The following is a 6460-nucleotide window of genomic DNA, read 5'->3' on the forward strand; positions in this document are numbered from 1 at the left end:
GGTGGTGGATGATTCTCAGCACTGCAGTGACACTGACATGGTGGTGGTGTGTTAGTGTGTGTTGTGCTGGTATGAGTGGATCAGACACAGCAGCGCTGCTGGAGTTTTTAAACACGTCATTGTCACTGCTGGACTGAGAATCGTAGAACTACAAAGTGCTTCTATATGGTAAGTGGAGCTGATAAAATGGACAGTGAGTGTAGAAACAAGGAGGTGGTGTTAATGTTATGGCTGATCAGTGTATATACCCCACTAAAACAGGAAGTCATGGAATAATGTTCAGAACTGTCTACACACTCTGATCAACTTACAATATAAAAGATATAAAATATAAATAGATGAACACTGAACGTATGAAGCACGCGTGTACCGTTACAGCCACTAGGTGGCAGCATTACACAAGAAGTGCTTTGTGAAAGAAACCCTGTACAGTCATTATCCTGTATGTAGAAATTTAATCCGGGAGCCACCAAAAAGACGGTCTGTCAGGACCTAGAACCTGATGGAACACTGCTGACACTGTCCACAGTCAAACAAGCTTTAAACTAGCATGGGCTCTGAGGCTACCACGCAAAAAAAGAAGCCTCTGATTTTTATTCCTTGTTTTTAAACCATTGGCCATAAAAACTGGATTAGAGCTGGGGTTTGATCTGGATGAAAAGACCACTGTTCCATGTACTTTGTACCCAGTAAAACCACACAGGTTTGCTGCAGTGCGTTCTTTTTCTCTCAGCAGATTTTCATATTTATTTTAATATAAACACACAATAAACATATAACATTCATTCTCACTTTATGAGTAAAAGATCATTTGCAGAATGTGTTGAAATCCCAGGACTGCCAGGACTTAACACTGTATGGCCAAAAGTATTTGGACACCTGATCATGAGCTTGTATCTTTTCTCATGTCTTCATAGAGTTCCCTTTGTACACAGGGGCCTTCCCTAAACGGTTAAAGCAAAGTTGAAAGCATGTCATTTCCTTTATATGATTGATTTATTACACCTGTTAGTGAGTGCTGTATCTGAAACACATGAATTCAATCATTAGAACGGGCGTCCCAATACTTTTAACCACATAGTGTTTACTAGTGATCTGTTTTAATAAAAGTACTGATGTTACAGCTCTATATTAACTATAAGATTAATTTACAGGCTCTTTGTTTCATTATCTATATTTCATTAATTATTTGGCTGCACTCTAACTCACAGGGTCAGAATATTACTGAACTGCTGATGTGTGGCGCCACCTACTGTTCAATATTACACACTGTCACCATCACATACACAACATGGTCTTATTACTACGTACTACTACTAATAATAAATTGCCTTACTACAATCACACTATTGTTATTCGATAGTCATATTATTATTTTTCTTTTTATTATTCCACCTGTTTCTTGTCCGGTTAACTCGCCCCGCAGTTTTTGAGATATCAACGCCGTTCCAACGCCAAATCGTCCGGCCCGTTAATGACACCACTTCTTGAAGAAAGCTTTAGGATCCGCCCACCCGTTCATGCGCCATGCCTGTTTCTTTGCGTTTTTTGGCCAAATTGTCAGGCTTTTTTCATCCAAAATTTTCAAGATATCGACTCCGTTCCAACTCTAAATCATCCGGCCCATTGATGACACCGGGACATGGTTGCAATTTTTGGATAGGCACACCCGCCCGCCCGCCACGCCCGTTTTTGACATTTCGAGATATCGACGCCGTTCCAACTCTAAATCGTCCGGCCCGTCGATGCCGCTCCCAAGTTAGATACAGCGTTTGGATACGCGCACGTGCCCGCCCGCCCGCACGCCAGCACGCCACGCCACGGCGCAATCACACTCGCATTTTCTCCGAAAATGCAATCTCTAGTTATTAATATTATTACAATTATTATTATTATTATTATATTAAACATTATTATTATTATTGTTATTATATTATTATTATTATTATTATGGTAAACATTATTATTATCATTATTATTATTATAGTAAACAATATTTCTATTATTATTACACATTATTATTATTTTTATTATTATTATTATTATTATATTACACATTATTATTAGTAGTAGAGTAGTATTACACATTATTATTATTATTATTATTATATTACACATTATTATTATTATTATATTACACATTATTATTATTATTATTATCAGTAGTAGTATTATACATCATTATTATATTACACATTATTATTATTATTATATTACACATTATTATTATTATTATTATCAGTAGTAGTATTATACATCATTATTATATTACACATTATTATTATTATTATATTACACAGTATTATTATTATTATATTAGTTAACACATTATTATTATTATTATTATTAGTAGTAGTAGTAGTAGTATTACACATTATTATTATTATTATACATATTAGAGAAGCAGTTTATTGTTTTCACTCATGAACAGTTTGGGTCTCTCTACCACTTAACATTCATCAAGTCTCAACAGTCTCATCTGTTCTTTGTTGCACCCTGGTCCTGGTCCTGGTCCTGGAGGAACGTAGTTTCGTTTCAGTATGCACTTGTATAGAGCTGAAATGACAGTAAAACCTCTCCTGAACTCTTGATCATTAACCAGCTCTTAAAATCAGCTGATGTTTGTACGCTTGTGGTGTTTCTAGTTTTCTGATTCTGTCTCAGTCGTGTGTTTGAGTTCCTTCTCCTCTATATATCGTTGCTGATCCTGTTATCCTGCTTTTCTTTAGTTTTGGGACCTCTTTACCCTCTTCATGACCCCTGTTTGTATTGATCTTTAGGTTTTGACCCACGCGTGCTTAATGGACTTAATGATCCTGCTTAATAATAAAACATGTGTTGAGTATCTGTACAGGAGTCCTGCCTCATCTGAGGTCTACCAAGGGTCACATATAGTAGTAAAATTCAGAACATATACGGTTCATGGGTATGTTGATATACAGACTAAAATTATACCAAATCAAATGTACAGTATTAAACTGTATTATACTTTACTGTATATTAAAAACTACTATTTATTAGGTGAATTAACCGGGGAGCGTTTTACTGGTTTATAGCGACACCCGGTGTTCAAACCAGGAATGACTTATTATTATTTACAACGTACAAACCAACTTGTATTTAATTTCTAAAATACACTGAAATGGCAGGACATCTGGTACACCCGGGGACTATAGTGGTTTCTGGTGGCTCCATAATGGCACAAGGTTTGTTTATCTGGCATTCCACAGGACCCCCAGTACGTCTACAGATGTCTTTGAGAGGTAAACGCTGTGTGCGGCCTTGCGTCCGTTTATGTTGTGCATTCATGTTGTCGGGTTTGGCCTCTTTAAGCAGGACGATGCTCCACCACACACGTCTAGAGATGCCAGATTACGGGTAAAGGAACCGCGTCTGAGTTTGGGGTTTTGCCGTTCCCACATAAGTCCCCAGATCATAATGTTATGGAACGCACTGTGGAGTCCTACACCTCGGGACACGACAGAATTGTGGAGCGTTCCGCAGGAAGTACCGTGTTCATCGCCTGCAGAATATTTCCGTGAGCTCGTGAGGTCCATGCCCCGTCGTATTTCTAGAGTCCTACACTGCCATGAAGGACCTACCCAGTACTAAACTGGTGGCACCTCAGTGTACCTCACAGACCGTTTAAAAAATGGTAATGCACCAGTTTGGACACCTCTGCTCTGGTCCTATGGGGGTCCTTTTCGATTGATAAATGGAGTACGGGAAGGTGAGAAAGAGTACAGAGCAGCAGCTGGGCTACAGACAGTAATTGTATACCCACAAACATGTGTATGGCAAGTGTAGCTTATAAAATAATGAATCTACCTCTCAGATAGGTGTTCCTAATAAACTGCTTGTTAAGTGTGCTCTAAGTGAATGAACAGGTAAGTGTGCAACCCCCCCCCCATTCCCTCTCAATTTAGTCATATCTGATTCCCTGATGATAATTCCCCTCTATTGCTCCTGATTGAGGAGGGTCATGACTAACACACACCCCCCTTTGACACGTGTGCAGCACCGATCGCTTATTTTCACCTGGAGATCCGTATTGCGCACGGAGAGTCACGCACCAACCTCCGTTATCCCCCGTCTCTGTGCAGCACCATCGATTAGCCAGCAGAGGTCGTAATTCCCTGTTCAGCTGTTTTATTGTTGGAACTCGAGAGCTTGAGATGGGTTTGGTGGGTTTGTGTATTTTATCGCTAGATTAATGTGTACCACGCGGCCTTGGTTATTTTAGTTGACTGATTAAACTACGTATGACCTTGAACCTTCTGGAACTATCTGAATCTAGAAGTACCCATTTTCTTCATGTTTTTATTCTCCAGCTCCTCTTTAGTGCCTCCGTTAGCGTCAGTGTGTCGCAGTGTTGCTGGATTTCGATGCTGTTTGTACAGATCTGGTGCAGGAGCCGAGCTGGAGAAGCAGGAGGCTAAATTTGGAACAGAACATCCTTTTGGTTACCTCAGCAACTTTTAACGGGCGTGTTCCTCAAGCACGGAGTTACGGGTACAACGTTTTAGCCTGATAATTATTTAGAGACGAACAGCTTAATGTTTAGCGCAGGCTGCACGTCACGTGAGTCACACGCAGGGGTAATAAACGACGACCTCTTAGAGGGAGAAAAAGGGTAAAAGTTCAGATCTATTAATGTTTCTGTGGATTTGACCACCCTGATACTATATTACACTATATTATACACTATATTATACACTATATGATACACTATATTATACAGTGGTGTTCAAAAAAATAGCAGTGATTTTTAAAAAGTGAATGAAGCACAAAATCATTATAATAACTTTTATTTTCATAAATGCAAATGCACTGAAAATACTCCACTTTCAATTCTAAATCAAAACATTAACAAAATGTAGTCAGTTTGTGTTCATCCTTTACAGAAAGTTAAGAAAAATGAATATTAGGCTGTTCAAAAAAATAGCAGTGCAGCATTTTTCTTTAAAAACTCAAAAAAATGTATCTATGAACTGAAAATGTTTGAGGTTTCACTTTACTTTAAATTACTAATATTTAGTGGCATAACAATTGTTTCTGAGATCTGTGTTGCATGGAGTCGATCAACTTCTGGCACCTCTGAACAGGTATTCCAGTCCAGGATGATCAGACGACATTCCACAGTTCTTCTGCAATTTTGGGTTTTGCCTCAAAAAAACGCGTTTCAGACGTCAGAACACAAGTTCTCTCTGGGATTGAGGTCAGGGGATTGTGCTGGTCACTCTATTACCTTAATCTTGTTTGTCTGTAACCAAGATGTTTTGGGTCATTGTCATGTTGAAACACCCATTTTAAGGACATTTCTTCTTCGACATAGGGCAACATGATCTCCTCAAGTATTCTGATATATTTAAACTGATCCATGATCCCTCGTATGTGATAAATAGGTGTAACACCATGGTATGAAAAACATCCTCATATCATAGTTTTGTACCACCGTGCTTTACTGTCTTCACAGTGTACTGTGGCTTGAATTCAGTGCTCAAGGGTCGTCTGATATACTGTCTACGGCCACTTGACCCAAAAATAACAATTTTGCTTCCACCAGTCCACAAAATGTTCAGCCATTTCTCTTTGGACCAGTCAATGTGTTCTTTGGGAAATTTTTCCCCATTCAGATCATGTCTTTTTCTTAACAACGGGACTTTGCAGGAGTTCTTGCTGGTAAATCGACTTCACTTAATCATCTTCTGTACCCACTGGTAACTTCAGATGTTCCTAATTCTTTCTGGAGATGATCATTGGCTGAGTATTTGCCAATATGGCCGAGCCCAACTCCTGAAAAACACCCCCACACCATAATCCCCCCTCCACCACACTTTACACTCGGCACATTACAGTCAGACAGGTACCGTCTCCTGGCAACCGCCAAACCCAGACTCGTCCATCGGATCTCCAGACGGAGAAGCGTGATTCATTCAGCGTCATTGGGATTTCTTTTATAGCTCCGAATTCATTCAGCCACAACGGTCACTAACAGGTGTAATAATGTGCAGCAACAGTTTAGGGAAGGTCCTTTCCTGTTCCAGCATGACTGTGCTCCTGTGTTTGGTGTAAAGAAGCTCCGGCGTCCTGCACATAGCCCTGAACCTAATCGGTCCACACGGTATTAGCTGACGTCTCAATCTCGCGATACGGACGACAATACAGACGATCGGCTTGGCTCGCCTGAGGGTCTGTGTGCAGCGGCATCGATCAGCCAGCAGAGGGCGTAACTGCTGCAGTTATGACGCCCTCTGCTGGCTGATCGATGCCGCTGCACAGAGACAGAGGATAATGGAGATCATTGCATTTACAAGTACAAGAATGTCCATATAATTTAGAATTATCCCAGTTTACCTACAACATAGTGGGAATTATGTGTAACCTTTTCCCAGTTTGTACAAGCAAGCAAACACACACACACACACACACACAGTGTCGTGTTTACCAAGGAAAGAGT

This window comes from Trichomycterus rosablanca, chromosome 10 (genome assembly GCF_030014385.1).
Source record: "Trichomycterus rosablanca isolate fTriRos1 chromosome 10, fTriRos1.hap1, whole genome shotgun sequence".
Taxonomy (NCBI): Eukaryota; Metazoa; Chordata; class Actinopteri; order Siluriformes; family Trichomycteridae; genus Trichomycterus; species Trichomycterus rosablanca.